This window comes from Bubalus bubalis, chromosome 11 (assembly GCF_019923935.1).
Source record: "Bubalus bubalis isolate 160015118507 breed Murrah chromosome 11, NDDB_SH_1, whole genome shotgun sequence".
Taxonomy (NCBI): Eukaryota; Metazoa; Chordata; class Mammalia; order Artiodactyla; family Bovidae; genus Bubalus; species Bubalus bubalis.
The window spans coordinates 1,984,525-2,001,382 of NC_059167.1; the positions used below are offsets into that span (position 1 = coordinate 1,984,525).

The 16,858-nt window shown below is 47.5% G+C and overlaps 1 protein-coding gene across 3 annotated transcripts in view; it reads left to right on the forward strand.

Moving 5' to 3' along the window:
* Nucleotides 1–5,749: 5,749 nt before the first annotated feature.
* FOXN3 (forkhead box N3) overlaps nucleotides 5,750–16,858 on the forward strand; it is a 437,882-nt gene continuing 426,773 nt past the window's right edge. Inside the window, exon 1 of one of the 3 annotated variants that reach the window (XM_006061481.4) lies at nucleotides 5,750–5,959. The gene's annotated coding sequence lies outside the window, so the exon portion shown is untranslated. Of the gene's footprint in view, nucleotides 5,960–7,539; nucleotides 7,647–7,684; nucleotides 7,882–16,858 lie in introns of those variants that run through there. The other 2 variants (XM_006061480.4, XM_006061479.4) reach the window with 2 other exon arrangements.

Below are 16,858 nucleotides of genomic sequence, written 5' to 3' on the forward strand. Positions count from 1 at the left end.
GTGAGGATGTCTGTATCTCTCCATGTGTATCTAAGTGGTGGCTAGATAGACTAGCTGTTCGAAACTGTTCATGATGGTGGGGCAATAGAAGGAGTGTTCGGATAATCCAGAGTCTATCTTGCACTTTCATCACGTTTCTGTGTCCTGCTTGGGCTAACAGTTGGGCCGTGGCCCATCTCCTGAGGCCACAAACTAAGGGTGTGGCTGTGGGCAGCACCCTGCAGCTTTGGAAATCAGAGCAGGAGACCTACTTCCCCTGGCTTCAGTTAGAGAATTCTAGAAGACTCTGCCGGAGAAGGCAATGGCACCCCACTCCAGTATTCTTGCCTGGAAAATCCCATGGATGTAGGAGCCTGATAGGCTGCAGTCCATGGGGTCACTGAGTTGGACACAACTGAGCGACTTCACTTTCACTTTTCACTTTCATGCACTGGAGAAGGCAGGGACATCCTGGTGGGCTGCCGTCTATGGGGTCACACAGAGTCGGACACGACTGAAGCGACCTAGCAGCAGCAGCAGCGGAAGACTCTGCTCGGCCTGGTACAGGGTCAAGGGCCCAGCCCAGGGCCAACTGTCCAGGCAGAGAATGAGGGTCACACTATGAGCTGCCCGGTCCATTCAACACTAGGTCCATCAGTGAAATGGAAAATCCCCAAGAGCAGATCCCAGGAGCCACTGTGACTTGTCTCTACTCTGGCTGAGCTGTTCAAGAGGCTGGAAGACGCCCTGGTCCCCAGAAAGGGACTTTCAACCACCAGGACCCACCAGGGTCTTCCAGCTTGTTCTTTTCTGGACATTGTAGTCTGATTCATCCTGGAGCTGTGTCTCTGGGATGCCTTTGGTGTATGTAACATCATGTCGCCCATGGGCCACACAGGGGGTCGTCTGGAGCTACTCCTGAGGGTCTGCATCCGTTCCTGCCTGAGTTAATATAATAGTAACCTCCTCAGGAATCCCCCTGCCTTTGTCTTGCTCCCTTCTAAATCATTCTCCTTACAGTCTAGAATGACCCTTGTAAGACACATGGGTGCGTGTGTGCTCAGTCGTGTCTGGCTATATACAACCCCATGGACGGTAGCCTGCCAGGCTCCCTCTGTCCATGGGATTTTTCAGACAAGAATACTGGAGTGGGTTGCCATTTCCTCCTCCAGTGTAAAAACACAGAGTCCCTTTTAATACTATGATGGTGAGCTTTACGTATCAACTTGACTGGACCATGGGATACCTAGATATGCAGTCACACATCTCGTTACGTCAGCGATGGTGTTTTGGATGAGATTAACATTTGACTCAGTAGACTGGATACAGCAGATTGCCCTCCCTAATGTGGGTGGGCCTCGTATCACCAGTTGAAGGCCTGAATAGGACAAAAGGGTTGAGGAAGGAGGGATTCCTCCTGCCTGATGGTCTTGAACTGGCCTTGAACTGATGGACATCCATTCTCTCCTGCCTTCAGACCCCAGCTGAAAAATCTCTGCTTCCTGGTCTTGAGCCTGCCGTTGTTCAGACCAAGACTGCATGGTTGCTTCTCCTGGGTCTCCAGCTTGCTGACTGCAGACCTTGGGACTTCCTCTGTCATCATGTTAGCCAGTGCCTTACAATGAATTGCTTTCTATATCTGTGTCTATATGTAAAGCTATCTATATCTTTACATCCTATTGGTTCTGTTTCTGGGCAGTATCCTGGCGGAGAAAAATGCCTTTTTGTTTACTAAATTCATTCACTTAAAAAATTATCGAGCACCTCCTGTAGGCTGGATACTGTTTTGCATTCCTAGAAATGATCCCTGAACCAAACAGATTCCTGGCCTTGTGAAATTTTACTTGTATGGGGGCTGGTGGTGAAAGGAGGGAGACTATGAACAATTAGTAAATGAGCAAAGGGTGAGTACACGTGGAAAAGGAAAAAAGTACAGGAGAATGGGGAGGCTCAAGAGATGTTGAGAGGGGACACTGGAGCAAAGGCTTAGGGGAGACAGAGGAGTCGCCACATGCAGGTCGAGGCCAAGTGCAAACGTGGAGGCCACCGGCCCTCTCTGTGTCTGCACGGGGCCTGCAGGCACGGCCTCCCTGGAAACCCTCGTTTCAGCCTCCCTGCCCTCCATGCAGCTCTCTGCCCACCCACCTTTCATCCCCCCATGCCTTTGCCCACACCTGCGATGCCCCCTCCGTGAAGTCCTGCTTCTGCCCACATTTGCTCACACCTTAGCCTCTATCTGTCCTTGCAGACGCAGTCTCGTGGTTTCTGCCGAGTCTGCCCACTGTGGGGACTTGTTGACCCTGTTTTTGTGCCCTGCAGACTTGTATTTGGGCTGCTATGCTGCCCATAAATAATCGGTGCCATTTGGAGCAAGTCTGTTCATCTGTAAAATGGAAATAAAAATAGTACCTGCTTATAAGGGGCTAAGAGACGAGAAGACGCAGGTACAATGACTCAGCACCTCTGAGCTGCTGTTAATACTGTTCTTCCTTCCCCTCTTCCTCCTGACGCCCCCTCCCCTCTTCCTATTCTCTCGGTTCACCCCCAAAGGTAGGACCAGCCCCCCCGCTGCCCTGAGTCTCTCAAGCAGCCTGTCTGCTCCCCCTGGACCTGGCTCCACAGGGAGCCGCTCCCTCCGTTCCCTCACTCACGGCCATCTCCTGCGTCTCATCAGCGAGGCCCAGACCACATTCTGGCTTCAGACTCAAGCTTTCTCCTGGCCTCCCACAGCTGCTTGACCCCTTGCGGGGCGGCTTCTTGATTTCTTGACCATGAACCCACCTGTCCTAGTTCCCAATAAAAAAGCCCCCAGATCTGCTGGGTCGGATGTAGCCCCTGCTTAGGAAGGGAGGCAGTGGGGTTTCCGTAGTAGGGAAATGAAACCATTTCAAATGTTTACCATGGAAGGAAAAATCACAGGTTTAAACTGACAGAAAAGTTGAGAAAATAGCAAAAAAGTACCCATCCATCTTACACTCACTTTCCCTTGTTACCAACATCTAATACATCAGTGATTGGTACTATTACAATCAATGAACCAATATTGATACAGCATTACCAGCTAAAATCCATACTTTATTTAGATTTTCTTAGTTTTTACCTGATGTCTTTACCTTTTTCTGCCCCTTGATCCCATCCAGTATACCACAGTACATGGCGTTGTCATATCTCCTTAAAGCTCCTCTTTGCTGTAACAGTTCTCAGCATTTCCTGGTGTTTAATGACTCTACTGGGCTTCCCTGGTGGCTCAGATGGTAAAGAATCCATCTGCAGTGCGGGAGACCTGGGTTTAATCCCTGGGTTGGGAAGATCCCCTGGAGAAGGGAATGGCAACCCACTCCAGGATTCTTGCCAGGAGAATCCCCAGAGACAGAGGAACCTGGTGGGCTACAGTCCCTGGGGTTGAAAGAGTCGGACATGATGGAGCGACTAAGCACAGCACTGCATCCTCTGAGGAGTACTGCTCAGGCCATTTTGTAAATTACCTGTCCACTGGGATTTGCTGGTGTCCACAGAAGGGATTTAATGCAGGGCATTGCCCTACAGGTGATGGAGGATCTGAGATGCAAACAGAGGAAGAAGAAGCTACCAGCAACTAATTTTAGCAGAAAGTCATTAACATCATTAAGCTGGAGAGTTAACCGGAAGTCGTAGTGTTACCTGAGCCAAGGGCTGGGGTCACCTGGCAGAAGCCTTAGTCAGATGCAGGCACAGCTGGAGATGCTGTCAGAGGAAAGAGGGAGGTGAAGAAATTCTCTGGCCTTAACTTTTCTCCCACCTTCCACTCTTTCTCCAACACTGCTCATGGGCCATATCTAGCTATTAGCCACCTGGCCCAGGATTCTGTAAATCTCGGCTTGCAAGCGTCAGCTCCTAGCAAAACAGAGCAGAGGGCGAGGCTGAGACGGGCTCTGAAGTTGAGCTGGTCTAAGACTGGGACCACTGACATTTGATCACCAGGTACCTGTGAGGCAGGGGATAGATAAGCCCCACCCTAGAGGGTAAAGCAATAGAAGATGTATCCCCTATGGACTGAAACTCTAAGACAAGAACAGCAGGACGATTAAGGGAGGAGGCTGGGCCCTGCCTAGACCACATGTTTCTCGTTCTCGAAGTCAGCAGACTGCCCTGACCACACATGGGCAGAAAGGCTCTTTGGAGGCCAAAGGAGACTTATATCAAGGGATGTTCTACCCAGATGCCTCTTTGGTAAAATCCATCTTGGCTAAGAGATGCGTGTGCACACATGGGAGAATCCTGTGAGTGCGTGCTAAGTCGCTTCAGTTGAGTTTGACCCCATGGACTGTAGCCCACCAGGCTCCCCCGTTCATGTGACTCTTTAGGCAAGAATACTGGAGTGGGTTGCCGTTTCCTTTTCCAGGGGATCTTCCAACCCAGGGACTGAACCCAGGTCTCCTGCATTGCAGGTGGATTCTTTACCATCTGAGCCACCAGGGAAGCCCTGGGGGGATTCTGAGATATACCAGATACAGATTGTGAACCGGGCAAATCAAAAGGATTGGCCAAAGGAAATGCAGAAGAAATACCCCATAAAAGTAATTCAAACTGCCCGAGGGCTCAACTCAGGAGCTCTGAGTTTGCCCATGCGCCTAGCCACACACACTGTGCTCTTTTCCTCTTAATAAATACTTTACTTGTTTCACCACTTCCTGTCTTTGTGGGAATTCCTTTTGGCAAAGCCAAAGGCCCAGGGCTCTTGTCACTGATCACAAGTCTAGTGGCTAGGATTTGGCGCTTCCGCCACCACCACCCAGCCCAATCTCTGGCTGGGAGCCCGAGCCCTGCTCCACGCTGCCGCAGTCCCAGGCTGTCCGAGATCGCCTGTAACGCGGTTTTCCTGCAGCACTTACCCCGCCGCCCTGCGACTGTTTGCCTGTCTGAGGCTCTGTATGGTGCATTCTGTACTTTGTATACTCAGAGCCTAGAACAGTGCCTTGCTGAGAGGTTTTCAACATGTAACGTGTTTCTCCTGACCAGCCCATCTTCCGGTGCGCTCTGGCTTTGAGGGACTGCTCGCCACTAGCTTTCCTTTCCAGTTTCTGATCCCCTCCTATTGGTGCTAAGATGACTTTCGGCCTAGCGTGTAACATTTGAAGGCCGCAGTGGATGGTGTGACTATAATGAGATCATTTTTTTTTTTTAATTAAAAAAAATTTGTTTAAGTCTTTATTGAATTTGTAACAGTACTGCTTATGTTTTTTATACTCAGGGTTTTTGGCTGCGAGGTATATGGGATTTAGTTCTCCAACCAGGGGAACCCACACGCCTGGCACTGGAAGGCAAAATCTAACCACTTAACTGCTGGGGAAGTCCCTAGACCAGTTGTCAACAGAGGAATCAGACGAACTCACCGAGTAAGTTTTGCATTGATCCTTCCAAGTCCACGTCTTCCAAGGACTCAGCCACGCCTAGCCGCCTCCTTATGGGCTGCGTAAGAAAAGGAAAGAATCATTTTTTAAGAACCCTGCCCTCACCTGGCTGGTATTTAGGTGGTTTGGGACCCATCATCAGAGAAGTTACATTTCCTTTCGGTGGAGGGGAGGAGGAAGTGGAGCGCCACAAACAGAGCTGACTGGTGACTTTCCCAGGGGCGCAGGAGGGCTGAGAAGTCACGCCCCGCTTGTCACCGGGTCCGGACAGGATGGCCAGACTCTCTCCAACAGGCCACCTGGAATCGGAAACTTCTGAGGTTCCAGAGGTCCTGTGTACTTTCAGTGCTGGGATTGAGGCAACCTCCCTCCTCCACGTGTCACGTGGAGCCAGCCTCTGATAAGTGTGAAAAGGCCAGCGGGTGACAGGGGCATTGCTTAGCCCCAGGCTCCGAGCTTTCAGTCTGCCAGGGTGCCCTGGTCTGCCACAGGACAGAAATCTGACCGGTCAGCTTCCTCGTTTAGCAGAGATGAAAACCTTTGCAACTAGCTTCTTATTTCCATTCTGGTAGATGGCTGCTCTGCAACAGGTAAGAAATTGTGACTACAGGAACCTGTGTTTCGGATGCCTCATTTTCCATCGTGTTTGTAGAGAAACAGTTGGGAGGCCAGGTGGGCACTTGAAAAAGCAGGAATCAGTTGGAAATGCTGGAATCTTAGTTGAGGATCTCAGCTGCTCTAAGGACCAGCTGTGTGATTTTGGACAAGTCACTGTATTCTTTAGGACCTCCACTTCCTTGTTTGAAAACCAGGGATTATAGTGTCTGTTTTATCACAGAAGTGGAGTAAGGATTACATGAGATGTCTGCGGGAGGACTTTGAAGATGGACAAGTGTGACATAGTACAACTATTTCTTTGTGTGGACATCAGGCAGCAGAAAAGTTGCCTTTGATGTTTAATTAATGCTAAAAATCTTCCATTACATTTATTTAGCTATAACTGGGAAGGAGGAGGGCAAGAGTAATTTTCGAAGGGACTTTTTGAGGTCCTAATATAGAAACTCAGAAAACACGTATTTGCTTTTCCTTTTGGTGTCAAACCACGGTAGCATTGTTACTAGCAGTTTTGCAGAACTGTGACCTTCAAACTTGGTGATGTCAAAGACGGAAAGGAAGCTCCCAGTCTTGAAGCCTTTTAAACAGGCTTTTCAAACTAAAGCACTTTTATTTTGAATTGCGAGCTAACAGAATTGTCCTCTTAGATGAGCATTTGCAAGTTTAAAAGCTGCCTTCCAGGTGGGCCCCAGGAAACGCCTGTGCTGAGCGAGTGCTGAAGGACCTTTTGGGAGCAAATGAGGGAAATCTCTTCTTGTCAACAGACTTTCTGCAGTTAGAGGAATCTGGAACTTACATTTCCCCTAATTGCACATAAACTGATTTGTGTATACATCTAGGGTCATCACTTACTTTCAGTTTAGTGAATTTGTGAATTTTTGCATTTGTTTTAATTTGTAATTAAGTTTCCTCCACGAAGCACGCCATATGCCACCATTAATTCTTGCTCGTTGATTTCTTAGGAGATACATGAGTGCATATTCTGATGCAATTTTTGAGGTCTTTTGAAAATCAAATGACTACGTGTTTAGCCATATGGGCCTTTGTTATTTAAAACAGCACATGATAAAGTAAGAGCAAAATGCAGAAGGACGCGTTGGGGGGAAAAATAGCTGGAAAACTGTTTAAAACTTAAACACACCATTTTCGATCTTAAAAAAAATTTGGGGGGGGGGGGGCGTTATGTTTTTGAAACCTGTCACTTCTGACCCCGCAGGGTCTCTCACACTCTGAATGTAGACTGTCTGAAGTGCAGCAGGCGAAACTGCGAGAACCGGGGACCCCCCGGTGCCTAAGGCGGGGGCTGCAGATGCGAACACCCGCCTCCCGCGCGTTCCGCGGGCGCCCCTGTTTTCCTCTCGGCGTCCCGGGCGGGGATCCGACACGCCGCCCGGCTCGCCCGCACCTGCCGCGGCCGCGGCTCGGCCTGCGCGGGGACGGACGTGCGGCTGCAGGCGGACGGCGCGCGCTAGGACCCGGCGGGCCCGCGCCCGCGGAGCCGCCGACCCGGGCGGGCGCCGGGCTGGAGCCGGGTTCCGGCCGCGATCGGCGGCAGCTCGGCCCGGAGACGGCGCGGCCCGGCGGCGGGGCCCCCGCGAGTCCAGCGCCGCCGCGGCCCCCCGATGCGGCCGCGAGGAGCCCGGGGCGCGCGGCCGATCGCAGGTAACGACCGGGGGGGCCCCTCTCCCGCCCCCGCAGCCCCTGCTCTGCTTCGGCATTGTCGCGGGGCGCCCTCGCCGTTCGGGCTCGGCTGCATTTTGGGGGCGCCCGGGGCTCTTTCTAAGGTGCCCGCCCCCGTGTCCCCAGCTGGTTTCGGATGGATTTATAGCCTGCACTTCACATGGGAGAGATCCGGGGGACGGCGAGTTGCATATTTTTCATTAGTTCTGTCTCAAAAGTAAGTTCATTAAAAAAAAAAAAGTTTCTCAGGAATGTGTGGATAGTCACTTTAAAAATAAAAAATAAAAAAACCCCAGCAGACAAATGGATAATTTATTAAAATGATCAAATAATTGCAGTAATTCCGTTAATTACTTTCTGAGTCTTTACTTCTGTGGGCTCCCCAAGACATTACTTTTATTTTCAAGGAACTAACGCGTTAAATGTGGAGTTCTGCTGGCAGCGTTTGCAGCGCTGCTGTTTCAACTGTTTCGCTATCAATTATAAACAGTGTCAAACGTGGGGGCAGTTTAAACCTCTTTTCAGATACTGTAACTGGTTATCCTGATATGACATCTACAGACGGGAGTTTCCTTTGAAGGCAGTAAGAATATTTCTCTTTTTGGAGAAGCCTTGTTTGGCGGAGAAAAACCATGATTCCTGGCTGGGGAGGCTGGAGAGACGATTTTTCATGCTTTGTTTATACTGCCCTATTGACATTTGGGGAAGGGAAAACGCGGTCTTTCTAGGCAGCTTTTCGTGGTGGGATTATTAATTTATTTATTAGTTTCAGTTGGTTGGGCTCGGGGAGCCCTCTGTCACAGGATATGCTTAAAGGTGACACATTTGCCAGCAGTTGGGACACAGGATTGCAAATGTGAAATGTGCTTCAGCCCCAAGGTCTGGTCTGCGGGGAGCTCCCGTGTGCAGCTGTCCTGGGCTGGGTGGGACTGGCTCATTGAGGAAAAAGGGAATCATTTTCCTCCGCTAAGGAAGACATCCTGTTATATTCCTTTTGTTCCCTGTTTTTCATTGATCGCCTGCTCTGCCTGAGAGAGGGGAGAGCGCAGAGCTCGGAAGACTGCAGCCCACTCTGCTCTCACACCGATTGGTCAGTTAGATGGAGACTTAGGGAAACAGTCACCCAAACCGTCTTTGAAAATCATGCTGTAATTTCAGAGTAGCCTTCTCGGGCCCAGATTTCTGCAAGGTTGATTTTTAACTCGGGTGCACTTGGGTTGAGACACCTTGGTATTTAGTTTTTTGCTGTTGCTTCTATTCAGATAAAGTAGGCCATTTTGGTGACAAATTTCTTTGCAGACATCAGCTACTGGCTTGCATTTGTAGACATATCGCTTTACAATACGATCTCGGTGATTTCTGCTTGGGAGTTGTAGAATGCAAAGTTATTCAACTCAGAATAATTTTTCCTAACCGTTTTTCGGATCTGCCGAGTTAGATATTCCATCAGTGGAGGGTGCTGAACTGTGTCTCTGCTTTGATAATGTCAGTGTCTTGTGCATGTATCATGCACTAAATTTCTAAATTGTAGTCTGTAACAGTGAAAGAAAAAGGCAGTGCATGAAGAGCCAACAATCAAAATCATTGTGCACTCATAAGAAATCGTGACATCTGGTTTGAGGAGAATGCTTTTCAGATTCAAGAAAAAGGGCATCCCTCACCTTAAAAGAATGTGAGTTGGTAAATGTGAAATGTTCTATATAAGAGGAGAAACATAAGGCCGGGGGACAACTCCATTTGAGGCTTGAAACACCCCAATTACAGAAAGACCGTCCCAGAAGTTGTTAAATGTATAAACACTTTTCTGATTGGCTTAAAAATTTAGACACAGGAAGTGGATGGTATCTAATAACCGATGAGTAGAGACATGGTTGTCATGGAAACTGAAACGAGTAACCCCCCCCCCACCCCCCAACACACATACACTGCCATAACCACCACTTAAAAAAAAAAAAAAAAGCCTGCATGTCATCACAGATGCCTGGAGAACATGCTGGCTTCTGTAAGCTTTCCCACAGCATCTGTTGAAACCTGAGCCCGTGCCTGTCAAATCAAGGTCATTTTACAACAACAACCAAAAACGCAGTCTCCTGGATTTCATAACTGTATTTTTATTGAAAAGATGTGAGGAAAAGGGCTGAAAGCACGGTACTTTGCATTTTGTTACCTCAGAGTTGTGCCAGGGAAGGCCGAGAAGCATGTATTTGATCACTTAATTGTGGGAGCAAGCTGATTCGTGTGTCTGCTCTTTGTGGAGCTGTAAAGACTAGGCTGTAAACCTGGGGCGGAAGAGTCACGTGGGGACAGTATAATGAAGAGTTTCTGTTTGCAAGAGACTTCAAACTTGAACTGTAGCAACTGAATGTAAAGAACTGTGACATTTTGGAGCTTTGCTCTAAGGCTCCCTGTGCAGGATGGTTGACGAATCTGGTGCTTTGGGGAGGATAAGCAAGGGTGCTCTCAGTAACCGAGCAGGGGAAGGACACTCCTACACAGAATTGAGAGCTCTTTCAAAACTCCAATTATTATTATTCCGTTAACTTAGAAAAAGTTTCCTTTTCTGTGGCTAGAGAAGAGTGCTGTAGTTTTTAGGATAATCGAGAGGCTCCCTAGCTCAGGGTTGGGAATACGGTCAGTGTCTTGGTGGTGGTTTTAGTGAGCAGAGGAAAGAAAGGGGAAATGTTTGGGGCTCTCCCCCTTTCACTTTGCTAAGTGAGACATTAGCCAAGGAGGCTGAATTGTGACTTTGGGGGACGACATTGAAGCTTGTAAATATAAAGCCAGTACACTTCTTACATTTTTTTCTAATCTTGTCCATGGTGGTCTTTAAATCTTGAAGTGCTTGATATTCATTTAGAAATATCCTTCTTACGGTCATGATGATTTATAGCTTTGTATGGCTTAATCTTAATTGAAAATGGTCAATTTTAATCTCAATTAACTAACACTTTGATCTTTAAAAAAAAAACAAGCAGAAAATTTCCCTTGTTTTCATCAACTAATTGCATAGAGGGGGAGCAGGGAGAGGAGGTGGAAAGAATCCTAAGTGTACTGTAGTATTTACTTACTACCCTGCATCTATGTCATAGGAAATATAGACATTAGAAGCAATACAGCATCATTGGGGGTGATTTAGCATGTATTTCATGATCCCATGTGGTCAGATGTTTAACTGATTGAGATTTGGTGAAAAAGTTATGCCTTAATGGCACAACTGTTCTCTTTAGCAAAGGATTTCCTGTAAGGAGCTTTCTTATCGTCAACTATGTTCATTGGCAGGAAACTTGTCAGTTGCTTGTTTTTACAAACTGAAGGAAATGAATGGGATTTGTTAGTTTCAAGAATCTGCCTTCATGCGCCATTGTCTGTGAAGTAGTTTGCTCAGAACAGTTCATTTTTAAATGAACTGTTGAGGAGTACAATTAAATTACTTCAGGTCTTTGGCATTTCTGTTCATTATTTTTGGCTTTGAGATTAGAAAAATTGATCATTATACCGCTATGTACAACTTATTTGACCAACACACGTTAACAAGATGTTCAATAAAATTCCAGTTCATTTTCAGTTGTCAGATACATAGACACTGACTGAAGTTGGCGTTTTTTGATGAGTATGCCAAATTTCTAATAATTAGCCCAGAATACCAATCAAATGCCAGTTTTGTGGAGAGGTAAAGGGAAAGAGGCAGCTTCATTTCTCTCTTGGCTTGTAACAGTAAAATCCATAAAGATTAAATGTCAGGTATATGCCTCTGTTGCTGACGGTTTATGGGAGAGTTGGAATTTGAGGTGGGGGTGTAGTCAAAGCCAAGCTAGAGTCTATATGAGAAAAACAAATCATCACCTTGAAAAGATGTGTTGTGCAAACCTCTGGATTAATTTTTGAATATTATAAATAAATATGTTTAGTCCTTTCAATTCATGTTTCGAAGTTTGAAAGAGGAAACGGCGAGGTTCTTTAGAGGAAAAGAAGTACATGAGCCTCCATTCACAGGGCACGGCCGGGAGGGCATTAAGAGAGCCTCGGGGAGGGGACCGCCTGTTGCAATGGTTTTCACACATTTTTTAAGACATCACTTTGGTTTTGTATTTGGCACCAAATGGAATCTTATGCAAGACCCTAACATGTGAGTGGAATAAAAAGAGAAATGCTTTGGCGGGAACCCAGCGCCAGGAGCCCACGGTCTTCTCCTGGGCTGTGCCCTGGGAGCCTGGGACCCCTGTGAGCTGTTGGGAAACCACTGCTTTTAAAATGCCCCAAGTCTTCTCTAAGGAAGGCCCGGGGGAATTGCCTGCAGAGTCCTGGAACTTCTGAGCTGAAGAGAGAAGTAACTTCTGCCCTGACAGTTGCAGAGGGTGCCTGTGCTGAGGGGAGCGAACAGGAGCGCAGACAGCAGCTTTGCTAAGCGTTCTGTGCGGAGCCGGCTGGACCGGCTCCCGAAGAGCCCTGCTTGTGCCTGCGATGAGGGGAGGCAGAGGAGGTTTGTAAAGGGCCTCCTTTCCTAGAAGTTACGGGAGCGCGTGGAGGTGTTTGAGACGAGTGGATTCTCAGCGTCCTGGACGGTGGATTGATTCTGGTGCCACCCCAGGATCTGCTGTATCACTGTTCCTGTGTGTCAGTGAAGATGATTTCATATTAAGTGTCATTCATGAAATGAAGGTTTGCCAAGCTATGTAAACTGCTTGGCAGTCACAGTGGTGTTTTGAGTGTTGAGGAAAATGATAACACGCGGATAATATTTGAATATCATCAAATATTCTCGGATTGTCTCTTCTGTTATGAGATTTACTGAAATGGCAGTGTTGGCTCCCCCTATGTACGTCCCGGAGGCCATAAATACTAAGGTTTCTAGGGGTGGCGGCTGGAGGGATCCCCTTCCCTTCCACTAATTTTGACATCTCCGTGCTGCGCATGTGCGTGGTGACGGAAGGGAGGAGCAGAGTCTGCAGGCCAAGTGAGGTAGCACTGTGCTTTCTAGGGCCCCAGCAGACCTCCCTGCGTTGTTTCTTGGGGGCTTCGCAGCTGGGGAGTTTACAGAAGTAGAAGGCATAGCCTCCTGTCCGACTCTTTGCGACCCCATGGACCGCAGCCCGCCAGGCTCCTCTGTCCATGTGATTCTCCAGGCAAGAATACAGCGTGGGTAGCCATTCCCTTCTCCAGGGGATCTTCCCAACCCAGGGATCCAACCCGGGTCTCCCGCATTGCACGTGGCTTCTTGACTGTCTGAGCCGCCAGGGAAGGCCCTCCCGTCTGCAGGCTCCTATTAGCTCCACTATGCTTCTGTTACCCGCGTGGGGTTGGAGGTGGTGATCAAAGTCATCGATATTCTGGGAAGCCACAGATCTTCCAACAATTTGTGCTGAAGCGTTTTCTTTTTTTAAAGAAGATATTTCCCTTAGAAAGATGAAGCTGATATAGGCACAAAATAGTTGGCTGTGGTAGCAGATAAAATGATTGTGTTTAACTTTTGTTTGTTGAATTGAGCTGAATGAAGGTTTTCACGTTTGGGCTGTGGAAAGCTATCTTATTCCTCCTCCCACCTGCATTTCAAAGAAGGAGGAGTGTGTCCCGTCATAGAAAACCAACAGAGCTGTCTCAGGGCGTGTTCATTACAGCAGGCCAGCGATTCTCCTCCAGTCAGCGTTTACTCTCCAGTGTTCTTGGGGACTTTGTTTTGGAACTCAAAGCTGTCCAAGGTACCATGACCTTGCTGAGGTTGGTAATGGAGGACTCCCAAGTATTAAGAGAGTGTGTGTTCGTTACCTTTGCAGATAGCACTTTATCTTAAAATTCAGTTCAGTTCAGTTGCTCAGTCGTGTCCGACTCTTTGCAACCCCATGGACTGCAGCACGCCAGGCCCCCCTGTCCATCACCAACTCCTGGAATTTACTCAAACTCATGTCCATTGAGTCGGTGATGCCATCCAACCATCTCATCCTCTGTCGTCCCCTTCTCCTCCTGCCTTCAATCTTTCCCAAGCATCTTAAAATTCAGACAGTAGCGAATCCTACTTGAAGAGGTAATTTTTAGTATATTATACAAGGTTACATTTTAGGTAACCTCAGATATCTCTTTAAACTCTGAAATGTTCTGACTTGGCAAACTTAACATTTTTGCAGCCTTTAAAATGAAAACAGTTACCATTTAATGACTAGTTAACACTTTCACTTTTTAAATAATGGCTCTAAATTAAGACTGTCATATTGTTTCATGGGACTGAATTTAGCATTTAGAATGGTCTTGGAAAAGAAGTAAGTTACTCATGGTAAGTTTGGCAGTATTGGATAATACAGAAAAATCACCTCAAATCGATAAGGGCTTTTCATTTATCAGGTGCTGACCCAATTGATTCTTATGATAATCTAGTATTAATATAATGTTACTGCTACTAAGAAATAATGATAATATGCATTACTGTGCCATTTTACAGATGAAGAAGCCTAGGTCACTTATGTTTTCAGGGCTGAAACCCTCTGGTAGCCAACTCGCTCTCACCCTCAGTCCCCCTGCCTCCAGGTTGCAGGCATTTCCCACCCCACTGGCTTCCTCACCACCGCTCCTTGTGTCTCGTCCAGGTTGATTCTTGAGAGTTCCGTCCACGCTTGAGACGGAGTCTCCTCCCGGGAAAAAATGGCAGGGGTGGCGATGGGGTAATATTTGTTGTGATTTTGGCAAGAAGTAAGGTTTTACTTCTTGACATTCTGTATTCCCATATCTTCTGACCATTACTGATGGGAGGAACTTTTTAGCTCCCTTGTCAGAGGTTATCCTCCTTAATCCGTCTTCATCTTTTGAATTTCCCTTCATGCATCCCTGAGCACATTCACCTAGTTGGTAAACAAAAGGCTCTTACGCAGGGATATGATTTTCTTGAATTACCCAAATATTACATTTAGAATTTCTCGTGGTGGCATCCATAAAGACAGATTTCCCAGACAACGTTCTCTTTTATTATTGTTGTTGGGCCACTCAGTCATGTCTGACTCTTTGCAACCCCGTGGACTGCAGCACGCCGGGTTCCCCTGTCCTTCACTATCTTTTATAATTCACATGAACTACTTAACACACGCAGACATGCCGATACGGGGATATCTCCTTTATTTCTTTCAGAATGGAAAAAAAAACCAAACTGGCTTAAATTGTCAGATTAAGAGGGTTTTGGCTCTCTCCTTCTTGGGACACCCTTACGTATAAATTGTACAAACTCCACATGTGTTTATAGAGACCAAGCAAAACTGGGCTAGTCTGATTTCCTCATCTAAGCAAGGAGCTCTGCTCTTCTGCTAGCAAAGGGAAAGAAGACAAGTTAAATCTTCACCGGGCATCCCACTAGGCCTGGTATGTGTGTGACCGGTTAGAACTCGAAATGGAATTGATGTGGACATTTTCAATAACGATGCAGGTGCCTGGCACTTTCTAATTCTCTTGAAGATTTCAGGTGAATGGTTCACATGCAGGCCGTCACAGATTTCACATATGAATATAAAGAATTGATCTAGGGGCATGCTCAAGATATATATACACCAGTCTGGGGAAACGAGTCATACACCCATTCATTCAATGAACAGTTACTGAGTGACTGCTGCGTGCAGGGGACTGTGCTCTGCGGTAGGGATGTAAAAGGGATGCAGTCGCTGGCAGAGTCTGCCGTCCGTTGCCTAACTGATTGGCTTCTTAAACTGGAAGTATCCCCCAGCGTGGCTCTTGTGAAGTTCGTGTTCTAAACTGATCTTGACAGACGGAAGTGACACCCTCCCTGAGTTCCTCTCTGCAGGTATAAATGCCTGTTGTTTTAGTTTTGAAGTTGTTCCTGCCAGGAGGATTCCAGGGTGGGTAGTTTATCTGGGAGACGACCCCAGAAAGAGTGGGGAGGTGGGCCACCAGTGGGGAGTGGTCCATTCCTCCCACCCTAAACCCTGCCCCCATCCCTGGCTACCCTGCTCAGGGGAGCCCAGGACAACCGCTTGTCTCGTGGGCCATGTATGTCATTTGTCGCCAGGGTTCCTTGCTGCTGTCTTTGAAATCCACCTCGTGGTCACCTCCTCATCTTGAGTTTTGGTGTCTCCCTCTGAGAATATGGCCGGAAACCTGGGGGTTCTGTCCCTCCTGACTCCTTCCCTTCTTCCGTCCTGCTGAAGACCTCTGTCCCTAAACTGCTCCAAAGAGGGGAGCTGGGCTTCTTCTCCGTCCTCTGTCTCAGGCTTCAGATGCTGGAGGGCTGTGGGCACATGGACATCCCTCTCCTCAGAGGTGCCTGCTCTATCAAGAGGCAGAATCCCCCAAGCAGCAAAGCCCTGCACTGCCTTCTTACCTCCTATCTCTTTGCCATCATTAACTGGACTCAGGAAAGGGTGGGCTCTTCTTTCACTCCCCCTCCACCATCCCATCCTTCCACCATCCAGGCAGAAAGATGAGGGACCACTGTCCCTCGTGGGTGAAGGCAGCATCTCCCACTGCCTCCAGGCCGGTCCTCTGAGCCGGGTCCTCCAGACTCCTGTAAAGGGTGAAGGTCCCGCCCCTGACTTTCAAGGCTGTGGAATTTCTGCCTGTGGCAAAGTCTACTAGCTTCCCGCATAAGTCCCTTAACTACCACGTTTCTAAGACTCCCTTGCAGCTAAAAATGGCAAAATTCTTTCCGCTGGGATGTAAGTAGATGTGAAGTGTATTGTTTCTGGTTTGTATCCTTGTTTTTCTTTATAATGTTGCCACACACTTTTTTATTGTGAAACTGCATATAGTTCAGTTGTACACGCTTTCATATAAATGGAAACATGCATGTACACACACAAATGCACACCATTTGTAAGATATATGGATATACAGTATAGACATGTGTATTTATATATATGTAAACATATGGTGTCTGTGTATTTGTCTGTGGTTACATTTGTAGACAGATGGTTTTTTAAGTGAGCACACCTATGTAACCAGCACCTATATTAAAAAAATAGAATGTTAGCTTCACCCAAGAAGTCCCCTCAGGGCCCTGAACCACCATCTTTTGCAAGATGACCACCATCCTAGTTTGATATACTTTTTTTTTTAACTGAAAGAAGTGTGTTCAGTTCAGTTCAGTTCATTTGCTCAGTCGTGTCTGACTCCTTGCGACCCCATGAATCCCAGCACACCAGGCCTCCCTGTCCATCACCAACTCCTGGAGTTCACTTAGACTCACATCCATCGAGTCAGTGATG